At 45.1% G+C, this 22,784-nt stretch overlaps 1 long non-coding RNA gene across 1 annotated transcript; it reads left to right on the top strand.

Annotated features, from left to right (window-relative positions):
- The first annotated feature begins 468 nt into the window (after window positions 1–468).
- On the top strand, window positions 469–21,954 carry LOC127483693 (uncharacterized). Its single transcript, XR_007910191.2, has 3 exons — window positions 469–2,947; window positions 3,523–3,608; window positions 21,608–21,954. It is a non-coding gene; the product is annotated as an uncharacterized lncRNA (long non-coding RNA).
- The last annotated feature ends 830 nt before the right edge of the window (window positions 21,955–22,784 follow it).

Here is a 22,784-nt window from a genome sequence, read left to right as displayed (position 1 = left end):
CTTTTTTTCCTTTCTGTGCAGCTCTCCAAAGTCAGCCTCCGCTTCTGCATCACCACCAATGGCTTCTCTTGCCAGTTAGCCTCCACCCTTCTGGCCTGAGTTGCTTTTGTTTTAAGATTTATTTATTTATTTGAAAGTCAGAGTAAACAGAGAGAGGAGAGGCAGTGAGAGAGAGAGAGGTCTTCCATCCGCTGGTTCACTCCCCAGTTGGCCATATCGGCTGGAACTGTGCCGATCCAAACCAGGAGCCAGGAGCTTCTTCTGAGTCTTCCACATGGTTGCATGGGCCTAAGGACTTGGGTCATCTTCCACTGATTTCCCAGGGCACAGCACAAAGCTGGATCAGGAGTGAAGCAGCCGAGACTTGAACTGGCGCCCATATGGGATGTCGGCACTGCAGGCAGCAGCTTTACCCGCTACACCACAGTGTCAGTCCCCTGAGTTGAGTTCTTTATGATTTTGCTATCTTTTTTTTTTTTTTTTTTTTTTTTTGACAGGCAGAGTGGATAGTGAGGAGAGAAAGGTCTTCCTTTTGCCGTTGGTTCACCCTCCAATGGCCGCCACGGCTGGAGCCAGGTGCTTCTCCTGGTCTACCATGCGGGTGCAGGGCCCAAGCACTTGGGCCATCCTCCACTGCACTCCCGGGCCACAGCAGAGAGCTGGCCTGGAAGAGGGGCAACCGGGACAGAATCCAGCGCCCCGACCGGGACTAGAACCCGGTGTGCCGGCGCTGCTAGGTGGAGGATTAGCCTATTGAGCCGCAGCGCCGGCTGTGGAATTTCTTAAACCAGAGTCCAAGAAAGAAGCTCTCCATAGAGCCCTCCACGCTATCTTCTCTTCTGCTGCCAGCTTTCCTGTGTCCGCCTCCAGCTGACACAGCCGCTACCTGTGCATCCTGTGCTCTCCCAACCTAAGGCTTACTCTCCAGTCTTTCAGACCTCACCCAAGAATCAGGAGATCAACAGGGCTCCTTCATCTGCCAAAAATATCACAGCACCATTTCTGCTCCGCCCAGGTACCCAGGCAGAGGGCAGTGTGGGAAGGGGGATATAGGCTCCTTCTGCTCCAGTTAGCGAGTCAGGCTCCATGCAATGCACCTCCCGCCACTGCCCGTTTGACCATCAGGGACCTGGGAGCAGCTCCAACCCAGCCCCTGCAGCTCTCCTGCTCTCTCTTCCCTTCTCTGATCTCTGCCTCCCAGCCCAGTTTCTTAGGTTTTTCTGCCCAGAAGGGAGACTGGGCACTGGCCGGGAGTCATAGTCCATATTGTTCCCTGCCGTTGGTTACTTTTTATAAAGCCTAAACTCTGATCCTCCAATTTGGTTTAAGCTTTGGAACCAAGCCCTCTTTGAATTAAAAACAAAACCACTTTCCTGTCAAAGGCTTAATTCATGCAAATCTAAAATGCCGTGATTTCAGACTGTTTTGCCAGGTGTGAATTTTAAAAATCCATTCCACCTTTCAGTTAAATGATTTCTTTGTAGGCAACATCAGCCCTCACCAAATAGTGAATGCTGTTACCCAGTGGCTAGAGAACTACAGAAGAATCCCAGGTTAAAAATCTACAAATGCTATCCTAGCACACTTCTAAAAAATGAGACATTGTTTTACTTTGAAATTATTGTTGATGGCTTGGTTTTGTTTATATCCTTTATGCTGCTTCAAGAGCGCTGTCACAGGGCAGGTGTTGTGGCACAGTGGGTTAAGCCACCACGTGGGGTACACCCACATCCCATGTCATGGGACCTGGTTGGAGCAAGTCCACACTTCTGATCCAGCTTCCTAATGCTGCATCCTGGGAGGCAGTAGATGATGGTTCCAGTGCTTGGGGCCTTGCCACCCATGACCTGGATGGATCTGGCACCTGGCTTCCGCAGGGCCCCGCCTTGGCTGTTGTGGGCATTTGAGGAGTGAACCACCACATGAAAGCTCACTCGCTCTCTTGCTCTGCCCTTCAAGTGGATGAAAATAAATAAGCATTTTTTAAAAAAGAATACAGTCATAATTTTACTACAAATATGTGATGAACCACTTAGGTACTGTCATGTTTTATAAAACCACCGTGGAAATTTGGATTTTAAAAGAGACATTGTTTAGAGGTTTTTTCAAAATTTTTGGACTTAGAGATTTCCTCATGGCATCTGGTATTTCTTGTGATTTATAGTCTGGTTCTCAGTAGAAAGAATCTCTACTTAAACTGGGAGATCATTTCTACAAGAAAGGAAAGGAATGGATTAGTCACGGAATTCAAACTTTTTTGGGTAAATTTACAAAGAAGGGGAATGAAATTTAAGACTTTTCTTACATAGCTTCTTGTTTCTTTGGATCCCCACTTTGGTTATAATATTGAGTTCAGAGAAAGAGATTCTGAGAAGAAGTATCAGTTTTTTTACTCAAAGGAATCATTAAATATAGTCATTTCCCCTTATCCACTGCTTTGATTCCTGAAGTTTTACTTACTTACCTGTGGGTTAACTATGATCCAAAAATATTGAATAGGAAATTCCCAAGATAAATCATTCCTGAGTTTGGACTGCATGAGTAGTGTGATGAGATCTTGTGCTGACCCAGCCCGCGTGCCCAGGAAGTGAATCACGCCCTTGTCCAGCATAGGCACCATGTATGCACTACCCACCTGTCAGCCACTCTTCAACAGCTGTGTCACTTAGACTGGCTCTCCCTGGACTGCAGGGCTTGTGTTCAAGTAACCCTTATCCTACTTAGTAACGGCTCTGAAGCACAAGAGTTAGCGATGCTGGGAATGTATTACAGTATGTTGTAATTATTCTATTTCATTATAATTGTTAATCTCTTGCAATGTATAAATTAAACTTATATTGGATTCAGCGCTATCTATGGTTTCAGGAACCCAGTGGAGACCTTAGAACCTCCATGGAGAAGGAGGATTACTGTAATCTCTATGACCCTGTACTGAATAACCAGCTTGGTAAGCCCTGATCCGTGCCTTTGAGGCTACAGATTGTTTTCCACTTAGTATTTATGACTTGTCTTGATTTCTGCATGGAGTGTGACCTAATATTGATGAAGAGGTAATGTGTTTTTTAAATACTCTTTAAAGATTCTTTTGGGCCGGTGCCGCGGCTCACTAGGCTAATCCTCCGCCTTGCGGCGCCGGCACACCGGGTTCTAGTCCCAGTCGGGGCGCTGGATTCTGTCCCGGTTGCCCCTCTTCCAGGCCAGCTCTCTGCTGTGGCCAGTGAGTGTAGTGGAGGATGGCCCAAGTGCTTGGGCCCTGCACCCGCATGGGAGACCAGGAGAAGTACCTGGCTCCTGCCATCAGATCGGCGCGGTGCGCCGGCCGCAGCGCGCCGGCTGCGGCAGCCATTGGAGGGTGAACCAACGGCAAAGGAAAACCTTTCTCTCTGTCTCTCTCTCTCACTGTCCACTCTGCCTGTCAAAAAAAATAAATAAAAAATAAAAAAAAAGAGTCTTTTGACCCTGTACAGTTCATGAGGAAATGCTGTATTTATTAAAGGCTTACAAAGATGTTTTTGTTTGCAGTGCATCCCACAGTTTTCACGTTATCTCCTCAGACTACAGCTCTACAGCATGCTTCAGGCATGACACATTTGCTTTCAAATTTCCAGGTAGGTAACAGCATTTACAGCAAAGATATCCAGGCTAATTGAGAGAGTGACGCATCTGCAGGAAGATGGCCCTCCCACTTCCCTTCTCTGGAAGCCAATGTCTTCATGCGATTTCCTTCCTGGAAATCTCTGTTTTCATTACAGAGTTAGCTCCTGTATGGGAAGTATCCTTACAGAGGGCGAGCTGGTTCCTTTTTGTAGGGAACAGGGTTATTTTATCTGTATACTTCATGACACTAAGATATGGACATCCTAAATTATTAATTGAAAAGAAATAATCTAATTACCACTAACTGCATATCCTGTGACTTCCTTTGAAGAAATACCAGTACAGGGTTTTTAAGGGCTTGTATAATCGTTAAAGCAGAGAACAAACAGCAATACCCTGCTCCTCTCATCTTGTTCTGCCTCCTTGGACATAATTATTTCAAATTGTTTCATGTTTCTTCTAGAAATTACTCTCCTATTTCTAAACAGTATGCAAATGTTGCCCTCTATTCATCAATTTTACAAATTAAACTACCTGTTTCTGTGGCAGAAGAGGATTTTCACTCCTTCACTTTCTCCTAACCTATCTTTCTAATACAGCTTTTTCACAAATTCTTGTTAATCCCACCTTCAGGGGTTTTCATTACTGCCCCTATATATCCAGGTGGATGTTGAAGCAGTGTGCTTGTCCTTCGTTTGTCTTCAGTCTGGACCAGGAGACCAGCTGGTTTTTTCTTAAGAAATTTCCAAAGCCAGTGTCCAGAGGCATTGTTTTCTGAGCCTGTCATCTCTCCATCTCCTGCCTGTGATTAGAAGCCTGGTTATTGCTATTCTGAAACACATAGGGGAAGGGGGAGGGGTTTTGCCTTTCAGAACACAGCAATTCCCTTGTTTTAAATCTGTCATCTCATCCTGGCTCTCCCCAATCCCTCCAAAGCATCCTCTCTGCTGCTAGTGTTAGGGACGGATGGGGCCTGACCAATGGGAGTATATCTGGCTGGCAACCTGGAAGTCTAGTTGTTCACATGGACTTTCAGGCAGTTCCCCGACCTTTGCCCACCCCAACACCTCATTCCTGCCATCTGAGATTCCTGGCACCTCCAATTTCTCAACATTCCCAGACCTCTGAGAAGCAAATCAGTTCAATTCCCATCAATATCCCCCTTTACACACCTTGTCAATCCTAAAACTGAGTCTACTTGATGATGCTTGCCATGTATAGGGTGGGGAGAGGTAGGAAGGATATGGATTTATCTTCAAACAACCCCTAATCAAAACATCAACTGTATTGGGTTCCTTGGATATATGTGGTTATAAGTCATACTTCCCATTTAATTAGAACACAGAGTTCCGCCTATCCTCCATTAGGTAGGCATGATGTGTTTTGTTTAAACAGAAGTTAACTCTGAAGCCAGAAGCCAGGAATTCCATCCAGAGCTCCCATGTAGGTGGCAGGGACTCAAGTACTTGGGCCATCTTCTACTGCTCATTAGCATTAGCAGGAGGCACATTAGCAGAATCTGTGTCAAAAGTGGAGCAGCTGAGACTTGAACTGGTGCTCTGGTACAGGATGCCCGTGTTGCAAGTGGCAGATTGCCCTACCATAACAGGGGCCTTACCTGAAAAAGGGAGAGCCTACCTCCTAGTATTGTGTGAAGACTATAAGATCAAAACCCTTCAATGAGGTCCTAGTACAATCTAGCTGTTAGCAATTCTGATTATCACCTCACATCTAAGAAAAGGAACTAGAGGATAGGGGTTGGGTGGGTGTCGAATTAGCTGAAGCTGATGCCCTAAGTCAGACAGCCCAGGGTCTCTCCCTTCTGGTTCTCAATTGTGCTGTGTTTCAGTTCAGGAAATTCCAGTACCGCATCAGCTGAATGAGATAACTAGCCCATTGTCTGACACTGTGCTAGCATGTGACACTCTCACTGGCCCACTGTTCCAACATGAGTGACACGTGTGAGCCATAGCCACTCTGCAGAGGGAACAAAGTGTTTCATCAAGGTACAAGAAGTGCCCTCTTCTCACCTTGAACTTGAAAATCATGTGGGTTTTATTTTCTAAGTGTTAGCTCAACAGTGGACTCCAAGTTGCCCGTGCTGGTGGAAGGCGGGTCACCCATGGCCACGAGGAATGATTGCTGGAGAAATCCCTTAGACTTTGTGACTTCTGTGATTAAGGGTTTTGTCTCTGAGACTTAGTGTTTAAACGTTCTGGAAATAAAATCCAAAACAAGACTTGCTAGAAGGCTGACCTCAGAGATACCAGAAAGTGTACAGCATTCTCTGAGCTGGGATGCACACGGCCTCTGAGTGGGGGAGCCTCCAGCCTCGTGTGCTGTCTCACACCTTCCTGGGGGTAAGGAAGACAGATAACCACTCCTGATGGCTGGGCCTCTGAAGGGGCTTCTACCTCTTTCTCATTCTGAGGACTAAATGACAAAACTGACACAGAAATGATTTGATCACATGGAGTTTAAATTGTTCTTTCAAGTGCACGAATAATATAGTTTCTGCAGTACGTAGAAATCAGCTCTTTGGGAAATTGTCCTTGTGTGAACCTGTTGATGAGAGTGATTAACAAAACAAAGCAGTGCTGAGAAAGGAGGAATAGGAAGGAAGGCAGGGAAAGAGAGAAAGAAGACTTTTTTTAATGGAGTGAATATGGAGCTGGCACAGTGGCACAGTGGGTTAAAGCCCCAGCCTGCAGTGCCGGCATCGCATATGGGTGCTGGTTCGAGTCCCAGCTGCTCTACTTCTGATCCAGCTCTCTGCTGTAGCCTGGGAAAGCAGAAGATGACCCAAAGTCCTTGGGTCCCTGTATCCATGTGGAAGACCAACAAGAAGCTCCTGGCTTCTGGCTTTGGATCAGCTCAGCTCTGGCTGCCCAGAAAGCTGTGAGAACCGAAAATTACCCACACTGGAGAACTCGGACGAAACAGTAGTGAGCTCCGGCAGAGAAACTGGTAAAGGTAAGGAAATGTCAATTGGGTAGGAAGGAAGATGAGAACCAAGTAGACGGCAGACTTCAGAGAATGGAGGAAAGGTGAGTACTGCCTCTGGGTAGCTATGGTGAGTCTGGACTAGAAGGGAGGTGAACCAAGTTGGTAGGGACAGTGGCAAGGGGCATGGATGGGAGAATGGGAGACCATCCAGCTTCCCTGGGTCAAGGGACATAGACTCTGCTGCCGGCAACAAAAGGGCTGGAAGCTGTTTCCCAACATATGGAGCAGTGGCATTGTCTTAAAAGTAATCCAAGAAAGTGTGTCCGCTCATAGAGACTGAGGGCTCTGTTCTCAACTTGGGCAGGCACAAGACAACAGCCCACAGTAACTTTCACTTACTTATGTTTTAAATTTCTTTATTTATTTTGAAACTCAGAGTAACAGAGAGAGAGAGAGAATCTTCTATCTTGTGATTCATTTCCCAAATGGCCACAAGAACTAGGACTGGGCCGATCTGAAGCCAGGAGCCAGGAGCTGCTTCTGGGTCTCCCACTTGGGTGCAGGGGCCCAAGCACTTGGGCCATCTTCCTCTGCTTTCACAGGCCATTAGCAGAGAGCTGGATTGGAAGAGGAGTGGCTGGGACATGAACCAGCACCCACATATAATGCCAGCACCGCAGGCAGGGCTTAACTACCATGCCACAGTGCTGGCCCCCAGATAACATTTTTTAAAAAATTACTGTGGGAGGCTGGCATTGTGGCATAGTGGGTTAAGCCACCACACCCCATATGGGTGCTGGTTCGTGTCCTGGCTGCTCATTTGCCAATCCAGCTCTCTGCTAATGGCCTGGGAAAGCACCAGAGGATGGCCTAAATGCTTGGGCCCCTACACCCAAGTGGGAGAAGCTCCTGACTCCTGGTTTTGGCCTGGCCTAGTCCTGGTTCTTGTGGCCATTTGGGGAGCGAACCAGAGGATGGAATAACTATCTCTCTGTCTCTCCTTCTCTTTGTAACTCTGTCTCTCAAATAAATAAATATTTAAAAAAAATTTTTAAATAGAATCATCTGACCAGTATTGCTAGGTATGGGCTCACACATTTTGGTAAGTATATGGTTGGGGCAGAGAGATGAGTTCACCCCAAAGGTAGGATAGTCAGAGCTGCTTCCCAGGAAGACTTGGCATAGTAAGACTTTTTTTTTTTTTTTTGAGACTATCTTTTCTACACAGTAAAAGTTCTGGACTTTGGTGAATGTTTGAAGCTGAACAGGGACTCTTGCCACCTAAATTTTTTTATTTTAAAAGATTTATTTATTTATTTGAACGGCAGAGTTTCAGAGAGGCAGAGGCAGAGAAAAGTCTTCCATTTGCTAGTTCATTCCCCAAATGGCCACAAAACAACCAGGACTGGGCCAGGCCAAAGCCAGGCGCTTCTTCTGGGTCTCCCACATGGGTGCAGGGGCCCAAAGACTTGGGCCATCTTCTACTACTTTCCCAGGCCATAGCAGAGAGCTGGATTGCAAGTGGAGCAGCCAGGACTCAAACTGGTACCCATATATGATGTCAGTACTGCAGGCAGTAGCTTTACCTGCTACGACACAGCTCCAGCCCCACTTGAACTTCTATAACACTGCTACCCCTGTACCCAGAGGATTGGGTGCCAAGACTAATACTCATTCATTACTGACAGTCAATTGAGTAATTACCTACAGAAAGGCAAAGAATGTTGGATGTCCTCTTGCAGGCTTAGTTCTTCCAGATTTATTTGCCCCACCCAATGATAGTGAAATCGGCAGCATGGAGAGTCGGGGTAATGCCCAGTGGCCAAGTGGCCCTGGATCAAAGATTCGAGGGTGATAGATTCTTCCGTGCTGACCTCTGATTGTTGAGAACACCACAGCTGTGCCTTGAAGCCCAGCTAAAGACTTCTGTTGAGGCAAGAGCCACATCTGTCAATACTGGTAGTTAACACAACACAGCTACAGCTTCCCAGAATGCCTGTCTCTTTGGCTCAGCCCTCAGAATGGCCGTGAAGATGACTGACACTGAATCATGGGTCACCCTTCTGCCAAAGACCGCCAGAAATGCCCTCGCAGTTGAACAGCTGGGTTTGTTTCTCCTAGCAACAGGAGATGCTACAGACCATGGTCTGTGGGTCGGTAGCCACGGGTGTTTGAAAACTTGACTGTAGGAATGGGCTCTTGTTAGGTGATTTTGGAAGAGTTTAAGGAAGTGGGGCTTGGCTCTGGACGGGAGGCTCTCAGAAAGCAGGGTTGATTCTACACCCAGGTGTTGATTTAATCCGTTTACTGCTACTAAAGCAAAACACCTGAGGCTGAGTACATTCTAAAGAGGCTTACATTAGGGGGCTCAGCCTTATGACAACCTGCTGTGCTCTTGCAAAAACCAGCTCACCCCACGAGTTCTGCTTTAATCCCTTCTTCAAGTGGAGCCCCCATGACCTAGCTACCTCACACCATGTCCCACCTCTTGTGGGTTCCACCATCTCAACACCCACACACTGAGGACCGAGCTTCCTGCACATGAACCATTGGGGGACCCACCCAAACCATAGCCAAACCAGAACAGGTGTTTTAATGGCTCTTAGTTGGAATGAGGGGAGGTTAGAATGAAGTTGAAATTGGTGTGGAAGCAGCTGTTGGTCATATTAGTGGGATGGGGTGAATGGTTGTTTTTGTGGTTATAGCGATGTTGACACCTGGTGTGTGTTCAGATGTGATTGTAGAGTGGCTGCATTTTGATCCTGGCCTTGTCTGATGTCGTTCTGTGAAACGACTGATGTTCAACCAGGAGTACGCCAAAGCCTGGCCGTGAGTTCGAGGGCAGACCCCTTTCTGGTGCTTCCATCTGCGGGGAGATGCAACATTCTGAAAGGGCACACGAGGCAGTATGAGGGCAGGATTGGAGCTGGGGGGAATGGAGAGGACTGTGCCGAGGGAAGGGATGGCAGGAGGCCACGGGCGGGCTGCTTGGGAATATGCTGGGAGCCCATTTCCATAAGCGAAGTCAGTCAGTATCTGAGATCGCAAATGAAGCAGGTGATGAAGAGATGATGGGAAAATTGGGGAAGAAATGAATTCTGCGGCAGGTTTCCTGGAAACCAGGCTTCTTTGTGTAGCTGAATGGAAGCCATCACTTCAACAGTTTGTCCCTTTGATGCGGAGACAGGGACGTGCTTTGTGTCCCAATTTTGACATCCCAAAAGTGTGGACTGAAAGCCACTGAATGCTTCTAAAATGCAATTTCTATTAACCGATGGCAAATGTTCATCTTTACTAATGAGCACATTTATTGCAAACTAGTTGTATCCCTCAGACTGCAAGGTGAAACTGATAGGTAGTGTCTAGGGCAGGATTGTCGTATTTAGAGAAAACATATTAGCAATATCTCTGTCTAGAGAGACACACATAGAAATAGATATAGATGGATGCACCATAAATTTGAATTTTAGATAAATATTGAAATACAATATGAGAGTATGGAAAACAGTTCATGAAAAAAAGTGAAATTAAAAGATAGATGCAGGGGTGGGAGTTGGGCCAAGCAGTTAACATGCCCACGTCCCATATCAGAGGGCTTGCATTTTGTTTCCAGCTCTGGTTCCTGACTTCCTGCTAATGCAGATGCTGGGAGGCAGCTGTGAAAACTCAAGAAACTGGGTTCCTGCCACCCTACATGGCAGAACTGGATTGAGTTCCTGGCTCCTGACTTAATCCAAGTCATGGAAGGCATCTGGGTAGAGAACCAGCAGATAAGAGCACTCGCTTGCTTTCTCTCTCTCCCTCCCTCCATCTCTCTGTCTTTGTCTCCCAAATATGTTTAAAAAATAAGTTTATTTTGATGTTAAAAATGGAAATCCATGCAAAATTTTTCATAATAATCATTTTCTGTGAACTTCTTGAATACCTCTCATACTTGGGAATATTTATGTTAGGAGAAAATATGTGATTTATCTGAAACACAAATTTGTCCTATATTGTGCCTGGCAGCCCTAACCTAGGAAGGTTTAAACCAAAAAATAATTTACCTTGGAGTAGAGATGGTGTTAGGCTGTGAACTGAGAGTCTTGTCCAAGTGGCAGGAGTCTTCCTGGAGCAGGGACATGCCAGTCGCTCTCCTGACAGGGCAATGCTACCTTGGGACATAGGAATTTTTAAGTTCAGTAAAGCTCATTAAGGAAAAAGGAATTTGTCCTAATGGTTAAGATCCTGTCCATGTCACCCACATCCATTTTCAGAAGGAGGGCCTGGGTAGGAGTCCCAGGTCCAACACCAATTCTAGCTTCCTGCCAATGTGCACTTTGGGAGGCAGCAAGTGACTGCTCAAGTAGTTGGGCCCTGCCACCAGCTTGGGAAACCTGGATTGAGTTTCTGGCTTCTGGCTCTGACCTGGCCCAGCCCAGGCTATTGAAGACATTTGAGAAGTGAGCTAGTGGATGGGAGACTTTTTCTTTCTCTCTCTCTCTCTCCCTCTCTCAAATACATAAATATATTTTTAAAGCTAGCTAAGATTTTCAGCATTATTACTTATGCTGTTGTGATATATTCAGAAATTCCTATTAAGATATCATTCTGATTTTTTTCTTAGTTTAGCTTCAAGTACCTTTTGAAGAATTCAAGTGTTCATAGTGCTAAGGCATTAACTTAACACAGTCCCAACTAGATCTAATAAAACATTACAGTAAAGGTAGAATTGAGTAGAAGAAGCAATGTATCACATTCTGGGTGGAAAATAATTAACACCTTGTGGCACAGTGGGTTAAGGCACTGTTTGTGACACAGTATCCTATGTTGGAGTGCCAATTTAAGCCCCACTACTCCACTTCTGCTCCAGCTTCCTGCTAAAACAGCTGGGAGAGCAGCAGATCATGGTCCAAGTACTTGGGTTCTTGCCACCTGCATGGGAGACCTTGATAGAGTATCAGACTCCTGGGTTCAGCCTGGGCAAGCCCTGCATTTGTGGCTATTTGAGGAGTGAATTAGTGGATGGAAGATCTCCCTCTCTCTTTTACTCTGCCTTTCAGATAAATGAAAATAAAATAATTATCATGGTAAATAACACAATGCAGGGATATTTTAAAAAGTTCATAGCAAAGCGATTTAAGGAGCTAGCTCTGTGGTGCAGTAGGCTAAGCCTCCGCCTACAATGCAGGCATCCCATAGGGGCGCTGGTTCAAGTCCCAGCTGCTCCTCTTCTTTTTTTTTTTTTTTTTTAATTTTTGACAGGCAGAGTGGACAGTGAGAGAGAGAGAGACAGAGAGAGAAAGGTCTTCCTTTGCCGTTGGTTCACCCTCCAATGGCCACCGCTGCAGCCGGCGCACCGCGCTGATCCGATGGCAGGAGCCAGGATCCAGGTGCTTTTCCTGGTCTCCCATGGGGTGTAGGGCCCAAGCACCTGGGCCATCCTCCACTGCACTCCCTGGCCATAGCAGAGAGCTGGCCTGGAAGAGGGGCAACCGGGACAGAATCCGGCGCCCCCACCGGGACTAGAACCCGGTGTTCCGGCGCCGCAAGGTGGAGGATTAGCCTATTGAGCCACGGCGCCAGCCAGCTCCTCTTCTGATCCAGCTCTCTGCTGTGGCCTGGAAAAGCAGTGGAAGATGGCCCAAATGCTTGGGCCCCTGCACCCACATAGGAGACCTAGAAAAAGCTCCTAGCTACTGGCTTCGGATTGGCCCAGCTGGGGAATGAACCAGTAGATGGAAGACCTCTCTCTCTCTCTCTCTCTCTCTCTCTCTAATAAAAAAAGGAAGAAAATTGTAAACCACTTAAAGAAAAATAGGAGTAGGTATTTGGTGTAGCTATTAAAGATGTTGTGTGGGACACCTGAAACCCATATCGTGTCTGGATTGGGTTCCCTACTCTGCTGTAAAAAACAGCTTCTTGCTAACACACACCCTGGGAGGAGGAGTTTATGGCAGAAGTAATGGGCCCCTGCCCACCTACATGGGAGACCTCCATTAAATTCCCAGCTCCTGGTTTTGGCCTGGCCCACCACTGGCTATAATGGGCACTTGGGGAGTGAACCAATGGTTGGGAGCTTGTGTTTTCTCTCTCTGAAATAATTTTTAAAAAGAAAAATAAATAAATAATAAGAGTTTCAGAAACTACTTGTAGTGGAAAATAGTAGCCTTTTTTTATTTTATTTTTTGACAGGCAGAGTGGACAGTGAGAGAGAGAGACAGAGAGAAAGGTCTTCCTTTACCATTGGTTCACTCTCCAATGGCCGCCGCGGCTGGCGCGCTGTGGCCAGCGCACCGTGCTGATCTGATGGCAGGAGCCAGGTACTTATCCTGGTCTCCCATGGGGTGCAGGGACCAAGTACTTGGGCCATCCTCCACTGCACTCCCTGGCCACAGCAGAGAGCTGGCCTGGAACAGGGGCAACTGGGACAGAATCTGGCGCCCCAACCGGGACTAGAACCCGGTGTGCCGGCGCCACAAGGCGGAGGATTAGCCTACTGAGCTGCGGCGCCGGCCAATAGTAGCCTTTTAAATGATGAAATAGTGCTATATCCTTTAAGGAACAGAAATATAGATTTAATGATAAAAGATTGTGCCCCAATTTCAAAGTTTGGTGTGACTCTGTTCCCCCTTCAGTCCTCTCTTCTTTATGTCTCCACTCCCTCTGCATCACTACTGCCCTTCAGAAGGGCAAAGGTCTGTGTTAGGGCCTTGCACCATGGGTGGGTGTTCGGCATAGTTGCTAAGACACTACTTGGGACAGCTGCATCCCATATCCGAATGCTCACATTTGAGTCCCACCACTCTTTTTTTTTTTTTTTTCTTTTTTTTGGACAGGCAGAGTGGACAGTGAGAGAGACAGAGAGAGAAAGGTCTTCCTTTGCCGTTGGTTCACCCTCCAATGGCTGCCGTGCCCGGAGCGTTGCGGCCGGCGCACCGCGCTGACCCGATGGCAGGAGGCAGGTGCTTATCCTGGTCTCCCATGGGGTGCAGGGCCCAAGGATTTGGGCCATCCTCCACTGCCTTCCCGGGCCACAGCAGAGAGCTGGCCTGGAAGAGGGGCAACCAGGAAAGAATCCAGCGCCCCGACCAGGACTAGAACCCGGTGTGCCGGCGCCACCAGGCGGAGGATTAGCCTAGTGATCCGCGGCGCCGGCCCCCTACCACTCTTGATTCGTTCGTTGTCTTTAGTTCCAGGCTTTGTCCCAATCTGAAGTCCTTCATGTCTGTGGAACGAGCTTATGCCTCTCCTAAGAGAGTTGTGATCCATCAGGTCTGGAGATGTGAGGCTTCCAAGGGATGAAGCATTCCTTTGCAGATAGTGACCACTTCAATCTTTGGTGTCAAATTGCTTTTCTTTTTACATTTTTTAATTTATTTGAAAGGCAGAGAGACAGTTCACTCATTGACTGGCCTACACTGCAAATACCTTCAAGATCTGGAAGCCATAAGCCAGGAGCCAGGAACTCAATCTGTGTCTCCCACACAGGCAGCACAAAGCCAAGTACTTTAGGCATCATCCCTGCCTCCCAAAGATGGCATTCGTAGCAAGCTGGAGTCAGGAGCCAGAAGTAGGAATCAAACTCAGGCACATCCACTATGGAACATTGGTGCCTTTAACTGCTGTGCTAAGCACCTACCCCTGATCAGTATTTTTATTAATCTTATTTCTCTCTTCCATCACATATTTTTGGAAAAAAAAATTCTACTTAAAATTATTTTGTTCCATAGACTATTTACTATTTAAAGCACAATTACTTAAAAATTTTTTTAAATTTATTTGAGAGACAGATATGGGGGGAGGAGAGAGAGACAGAGAGAGAGAATCCCATCCACAGGTTCCTTCACCAGTTGCCTGCAACAGCTGGGGAGCTGAAGCAGAAAGCAGGGAGCTTGGCTCTCCCGTGGTGACTGCTCCTGCCCAGGGTCCGCATCAGCAGGATGCTGGAATAAGAACTCTGATGTAACACATGGGTGTCCTGACGTCCTAACCACTAGGCCAGAGGTGGTATTTTAGTTTGACTGTAAAGAGGAAGTGATAACCCAGGAGACGAAGGGAGGACAAAACTTTTTTAATGCATTTTTAATTAATTTTTTTCCTTCTTCCTCCTTCCTTTATTATTTCTTTTAATTTTTACAATGACATACTTTCAGTTTATTTTACAATCACAAGCTTAACCCTCCACCAAATAAAGAATTCAGAAAGTAGTAAGAAGAAAAACCACTGTTCATCAAGAGTATAGACAAAGGCTATAAACAACCATCAAATCTCAAAATATCAATTGCACTCATATACGTTACACTTTTTTGTTCTTTGTACATTAATTATTACAGATCAGGGAAAATATGTTATTCATGTTTTTAGGACTGGCTTATTTCACTAAGCATAATGGTTTCCAGTTGCATCAATTTTGTTGTAAAAGACAGGATTTCATTCTTTTTTACAGTTTAGTAGTATTCCACAGTGTATGCATACCATATTTTTTTATCCAGTCATCAGCTGATGGACATCTGGGTTGATTCCATATCTTAGCTATTGTTAATTGAGCTGCATAAACATGGGTATATAGATAACTCTTTCATATGCTGATTTCATTTATTTTGGGTAAATACCTAAGAGTGGGGTGGTTGGGTCATATGGTACGTCTATTTTCAGATTTCTGAGGAATCTTCATACTGTCTTGCATAATAATTGTACTAGTGTATATTCCCACCAACAGTGGATTAGGGTACCTTTTCCCCCACATCCTTGCCAGCATTGCTTTTTGGTTTTTGGATGATAGCCATGCTAACAAGGATGAAGTGAAACCTCATTGTGATTTTCACTTGCATATCCCTGATGTCTAGTGATCCTGAGAATTTTTTCATGTATCTGTTGGCCATTTGAACAGGCAGCAACTTAACTCTCCATATCACAACACTGGCCCCAAATGCTAGCAACCTCAGCCATGGAATTGTCTATGTATACCAAGGATGTTAATTTTTGTGTGTTGATTTTATATCCTGCAACTTTACCAAAAATGTTTATGAGTTCCAGTAGTCAGTCTCTGTGTGGAGTCTTTTGATACCCCTATATATAGAGTCGCATCCTCTGCAAACAGGGATCATTTGATTTCCTCCTTTCCTTTGGTTTCTTTTTCTTGCCTAATGGCTCTGGCTAAAACTTACTGAACTATAATTGAATAGCAATGGTGGGGCTGGCACTGTAGCACAGCGGGTTAAAGCCCTGACCTAAAGCGCCAGTATCCCATATGGGCGCCGGTTCTAGTCCCGGCTGCTTCTCTTCCAATCCAGCCTGGGATAGCAGTAGAAGATGGCCCAAGTCCTTGGGCCCCTGCACCTGCATGGGAGACCTGGAATAAGCTCCTGGCTCCTGACTTCAGATCGGTGCAGCTCTGGCCATTGCAGCCATCTGGGGAGTGAACCAGCAGATGGAAGACCTCTCTCTATCTCTACCTCTCTCTGTAACTCTAACTTTCAAATAAATAAAATAAATCTTAAAAAAAAAAAAGAATAGCAATGGTGAGAGTGGGCAACCTTGGCTGGTTTTAGATCTTAGTGGAAATGCTTCCAAATTTTCCCTATGCAATAAGACTGTAGGTTTGTCATATATTGCCTTGATTGTGTTGAGGAATATTCCTTCTATACCTAGTGTGCTTAAGGATTGTATCATGACAGGGGGATGCTGTATTTTATCAAGTGTTTTATCTTCATCTATTGATATAATCATATGGTTTTTATTCTTTGTTATTGTGATGTATCATATTTACTGATTTGCATATGTTGTATCATCCCTGCATGCCAAAGATAAATCTGACTTGATCCGGGTGAATGATCTTTTAGATATGTCGTTGGATTTGATTAGCTAGTATTTTGTTGAAGATTTTTTGCATCTATGTTCATCAGGGATATTGGTCTATAGTTCTCTTTCTTTGCTGTATCTTTTTCTCATTCTGGAATTAAGGTGATATTGGCCTCATAGGAGTTTGGGAGGATGTCCTCCCTTTCAGTAGTTTTGAATAGTTTGATAAGAATTTAATTAGTTCTTTAAAAGTTTGGTAGAGAGCCAGTGCTTTGGTGTAGTAGGTTAAGCCTCCACCTGCAGCACTGGTATCCCATATAGATGCAGGTTCATGTTCTAGCTGCTCCTCTTCCAATCCAAATTTCTGCTTTGGCCTAGGAAAGCAGTGGAGGATGGCCCAAGTGCTTGGACCCCTGCACCCACATGGAAGACCCAGAGAAACCTCCTGGTTCCTGGCTTCCAGTCAGCCCAGTTCTGGCCATTGTGGCCATTTGGGAAATGAATCAGTGGAGAGAAGACCTTTCTCTCTCTCGCTCGCTCTCTCTCTCTCTCACTGTCTGTAACTTTACCTCTCAAATAAATAAATAAAATCTTTAAAAAAAAAAGTTTGGTACATTTCAGCATTGAAACCATCCAGTCCTGGGCTTTTCTTTATTGGGAATGTGTTTATTACTGATCAATCTCTGTCTTGGTTATTGGTCTATTTAAGTTTTTTTATGTCTTCATGACTCAATTTTGGGAGATTGCATGTGTTCTGAAATCTATCCATTTCTTCTGGGTTTTCTAATTTGTTGGCATCCAGCCCTTTGTAGTAATTCCTGATGATTCTTTTTATTTCTATGGTATGTGTTGTTACATCTCCTCTTTCATCTCTGACTTTATTAATTTGAGTCTCCCCCCCCTCTTTTGTTTTGGTTAGTTGGGCCAATGGTGTATTAATTTTGTTTATTTTTTCAAGAAACAAGCTCTTCACTTCCCTGACATTTTATATCTTCCCTTGGTTTCAATTTTGCTTATTTCTTCTCTAATTTTAATTATTTCTTTCCTCCTACTAATTTGGGGTTTGGTTTGTTCTTGTTTTTCTAGGTCCTTGAGATACATTGTTAGATAATTTATTTGATGCCTTTCCAATTTCTTGATGTAGGCACTAATTTCTATAAACTTCACTCTTAGCACTGTTTTTGCTTTATCCCATAAGTTTTGATATGTTGTGTTGTCATCTTCATTCATTCCCAGGAATTTTTTGGCTTCTACTGTGGCCCATTGTTCATTCAGGAGCATGTTGTTTAATCTCCATATGTTTGTGTATTTTCTAGAGTTTCTTTAATTAGTTTCCAACTTCATTCCACTGTGGTCAGAAAAGATGCATGGTATAATTAAAATTTTTTGTATTTGTTGAGACTTGCACTATGGCCGTTCCATGCACTGATGAAAATAATGTGTATTCTCTAGCTGTGAGATGAAATGTTCTGTAAATATCAATTAAGTCCATTTGGTTCATAGGGTAGATAAGCTCTGTTGTTTCTTTGTTGATTTTTTTGTCTAGTTATCTGCTCATTGATGAAAATTGGGTGTTGATGTCTCCCATTATTATTGTATTGTAATCTATATCTCCCTTTAGCTCCATTAACATTTGTTTTAAATAGACACTTGCCCTATCATTGGGTGTATATACATTTACTATAGACATGTCTTCCTGTTGAGTTTATCCCTTAATCATTACATAATGCCCTTCTTTGTCTCTGTTATCAGTTTCTGTGTTAAAGTCCATTTTTCTGATATTAGGATGGCTATGCCTGCTCAGTTTTGCATTCTGTTATCATGGAATACCTTTTTTCATCCTTTCACCTTCAGTCTGTGTATATCTTTGTTGGTGGGGTGTGTTGCTTATAGGCAGCAAATAGATGGGTCTTGTTTTTAATACATTCAGGTAGTCTATATCTTTCAATTGGAGAATGTAGGCCATTTACATTCAAGGTTATTATTGATAAGTAATGACTTGGTCCTGCTGTTTTTTCATATGCATTCGTATTGATCTCTTTGGATTTGCTTTTTACTTTTACAAGAGATTTTCTGCCTTCACATTATTTCATAATGATAACTGCTGTTTTCTATTTCTGTGTGTAGCACACCCTTAACCATCATTTGTAAAGCTGGACAAGTGGTGGCAAATTCAGTTTCTGTTTGTTTTGGAAGGTCTTTATTTTACCTTCATTTATAAATGAGAGCTTTGCATGGTACAGTATTCTGGATTAACAGTTTTTTTTCTTTTAATATTTAAACTGTCTCTCCATTCTCTCCTAGCCAATAGGGTTTCTGATGAAAAGTCAGCTGTCAGTCTAATTGGAGATCTTCTCAAGATAATCTGGTGTTTCTCTCATGCATATTTTATAGCCTTTTATTTACATTTTAGTGTTGAAAGCTTGACTATAATGAAGATCATTTCTGGTCAAGTTTATTAGGAGTTCTATGTGCTTCCTGAATTGGACGTCCTTTTCTTCCTTCAAATTAGGGAAGCTTTCTATTATTTCACTGAATATCCCTTCTAATCCATTCTCTTTCCACCCCTACAGGAAATCCTAAGACATGTGTGTTAGATAGTATCCCATAAATCTTGAACACTATTTTCAGTTTTTCTAAATTTTTCTTTTTCTTTTTTTTTCGTTTTGACTGAGATATTTCCGAAGATTTGTCTTTTAGCTTGGATATTCTTTCTTCTGCCTCACCTAGTCTGTTGTTAAGGTTTTCCACTGTGTTTTTATGTGACATATTGAATTCTTCATTTCTAATATTTCAGATTAATTTCTCTTCAATATCTTTGTCTCTCAGCAAAATTTTTCATCCATGTCATGTATGGATTTCTTTAACTCATGAATTTTCTTCTCTTTTTTGTGTAATCATATGATTATTCTTTTGAATTCCCTTACAGGCTTTTCATCAATCTCTTTGTCTTCACATTATAATAGTAAAGTGTTGTATTCCTTTGGGGGAATCATACTGTCTTCCTTGTTCATGTTTCTTTATTTCTATATTTATTTTTAAGCATTTATGGAACCACTTTTTGGTTTTCTCCTCTGATGGCTTTTATCTTTGAAATATGCCTTTGTGGCTTGGTGGAGTATCTGCCTCTTCAGTAAATATTCAAAGATGTGTGCTGAGTGGGGCCAGAGGGCTCCAGTCTGTGCACAGGAGTGGTGCAGAGTCCAGGGTGACACCCAAGTTGGGCATGGTAGATCTCTGTTGTCAGCAGGGTGGAGGGTATGATCACATCAGTTGGTGTGATCACTGCCTCACCTGCTTTCTGCCAAGGTTATCTGTGCCCAAGGCAACCCAACAGTGACTACACACCCCACCCACACAGGGGCATGAACTGTACCAAGCATCTGCTCCCCTAGTCACAGGGAGTAGGGGGGTCCACTCTGAGTCCTGTTTGATCCTGTTCCATCCACAGAGAGAGTCAAGGCATTCTCAGAGCCTGCTGGCTCTCAGTGTTACACCTAGACAATGTGAGTATGGTGGCTCATGATGGAGTTAGAGGAGGGGAGCACGTTGAAGTGGGCACCCCGCCCCCTGCCAACCTTCCACGCCAGACTCAAAGTCCGTAGGGACCATGGACTTACCTCTCAGAAATAATCCTCTGTTTGTAGTGCACGAGCCAAGACTGCCTGCTCTTGCCTTATCATGATGGCACCTGCTCCCTGCTTGTTGCCAGGAGCCCTTGTTGGAGGAGTATGGGAAGCAGGCAGTGTGCTCTCTCTTCACAGGGTTAGGTGAGCACCACGCCCCCCAGCCCCGCTATGGCTGCAGGCCAGATGCAAAGTCAGTGTGGTCAAGGTTCTACCTGAGGCAGTATCAGCAGTGACACAGTTGCTGCAGACTCCTCTCACTTCTCTCGAAGAAGCTCGCATCTCCTTCTGACTGCATGAGTCCTAGCTGGGGTTTGATGCTCTGTGGGCATTAGGGAGGGGAAAGAAGGCGGCTTCCCTCCCCCAAGCCCAGCGGTTGCTCAGATCCCAGTCAGCTCCCCCGGCTGAAGTAAAAGTCAGGGCGTGACCGTGAAATTCCCTCTCAGCTAAAACTCGGAGCAGCGGGGTGCGCAACAGTTTCTTCCCACCTTGATGTGGTAAGATGGCGGCTCGCAGCTGGCAGCCGGCTGCACCGTGCCACTGGCTGCAGCCCTGTCTTGGTCTTCTTTCCATTTGCCCCACAGAGTCTTTGTTGTTTTTCTACTTCTTCACTGAAAATTTTCCATCACTCAGACCCCTGGAAACGTGCTCCTTCTTTTGCTGTTTTCATATCCCAGCGTAGCTGAAGTTACTGTGATCATCTTGGACGTCCTTAATACATTTTTTAAAAAGATTTATTGTCTTTATTTGAAATAATTACAGAGAGAGGTAGAGAGAGAGAGAGAGAGAGAGTTCTTCCATCGCTGATTCACTCCCCAGATGACCGAAGTGGCCAGAGCTGATCCAAAGCCAGGAGCCAGGAGCCAGGAGCTTCTTCCAGGTCTCCCGTAAGGGTACAGGGGCCCAAGGACTTGGGCCATCCTCCACTGCTTTCCCAGGCCATAGCAGAGAGCTGGATCCAAAGTAGAGCAGCCAAGGCTTGAACCAGCACTCATAAGGGATGCCAGTGCAACAGGCTGGAGCTTTAACTCACTGAGCCACAGTGCCAGCCCCTACATTTTTTAAAGGTAGGAGACATTAATGGCATTTTTGTATGATGATGGGAAAAAACACAATACAGATGGAAATGTGATAATTCAAGAGCGGAAGGTGGGATTTTTCTGAAAGACATTCCAAGGAAGTGAGAAGGGATGGAACCTGGAGTGTTGGTGGAAGGGCTGCCCTTGGCTAGGAGTAAGGACAGTGCTCTCAGTCACAGGCGAAAGGGGGCACAGGTGTGCTGGCTTGCAGGGCCTCAGAGAATAGCTCTTGAGCGTCTGCTCCCTATTTTTTGGTGTCAGGCTTAGCCGTTTGTCACTTCAGGTAAAACAGAATATGTCATCAAGCCTCATTACTCCTGGATTCCATGTTTAAGAACTGGTCCCCTGGCTAAAATTCATTTATAACCCCAAACCAGTACCGGCAGGATTTTTGCCATCATCTGTAGACACGTGCACACGCAGAGTGGCCAAAACTTGAAAAAGTGCTCTGTGTCCTTCCCCAGGCGGCACTCGGCCACCTGTTTCAGCTCTAACGCTGTTGGCTCATGTCCTTTGCATGGTGTGGTTTAGCGCCAATTTTCATGTGTTTCTGCTTTTTGTTGCTGGCTCACATAGGTGCTGAAGTGCCATCTGGTGCTCCCAAGTGCGAGAAGGCTGTGATGTGTCGTGTGGAGAAAATCCCACGTGTGAGAGAAGCTTCAATCAGCTGTGAGTCATGCGGCTGTTGGATGTGAGTCCAGTGTTAATGAATCAGCAGTACATACTAAATGCTGTGTCTTCAAACAGCCACACACAGAAACCAGAATTGTGTACTGATCATTTCACAAAAGAGTCGTGACCAGAGACCTGCTGGATCCTAACCTGTATTTCCTCTCAGAGGAGTAGTTCAACATTTGCTAGTTCAGTCCTTGGGGAGTATTGTGGGTTGAATTTTGTCTCTCCCACCCCGGCCCCCAGCCAAATTCACATGTTGAAATCCTAACTGCCAGTACCTCGGAATATGGATGGCAATGGAGATGGGGGGGGGGGGGGTCTCTAGAGAGGTATTGAAGTTAACATGAGGTCATCTTGATGGTTGCTAGTGCTAATCAAATATAGCTGGTGTCACAGGAAAAGGGGATGAGGGCGCAGACGGACCCGGGAGACAGTGACCATCTGCAAGCCTAGGAGAGAGGCTTCCTAAGGAGGTGGCCCTGCCAGCCCCTGGCCGTCAAGCTTCAGCTTCTAACACTGGAAGGTGATGTGGTTGTGTGGTTGAATCCTCCCAATCTGTGCTGTTTTGTTAATGGCAGCCAGGTAACCTGGTAGAGGGCCCTTGATAGGATCTGACCACCATGAACAGTTGATAGTTTGCCAATCCACAAAATAAAGAGCTTCACACACATCTCTTTGCAGAAGGAGCCTCTTTAGGGCCAGAGATGATGATGACAATTATCTTTTTCCCCTTTTAAAATATATTTATTTATATATATATATATATATATATATATATATATATATATATTATCCAGGTCCACCACATGGGTGGCAGGGGAGCAAGCATTTGAGCTATCATCTTCTGCCCACCAGGATGTATCGGCAAGAAGCTGCATCAGAAATGGAGCAGATGGGGCCGACACTGTGGCATAGCGGGTAAGGCCACCACCTGCAGTACCAACATCGCACATGGACACTGGTTCCAGTCCCAGCTGCTCCACTTTCAATCCAGCTCTCTGCTGTGGCCTGGGAAAGCAGTAGAAGGTGGTCCAAGTCCTTGGGCCCCGGCACCCACGTTGGAGACCCAGAAGAAGCT

The sequence above is a fragment of the Oryctolagus cuniculus genome, chromosome 12, assembly GCF_964237555.1.
Source record: "Oryctolagus cuniculus chromosome 12, mOryCun1.1, whole genome shotgun sequence".
NCBI lineage: Eukaryota > Metazoa > Chordata > Mammalia > Lagomorpha > Leporidae > Oryctolagus > Oryctolagus cuniculus.
Note: the sequence above shows the minus strand (reverse complement) of the source record. Positions and strands in the feature narration are given on the sequence as shown.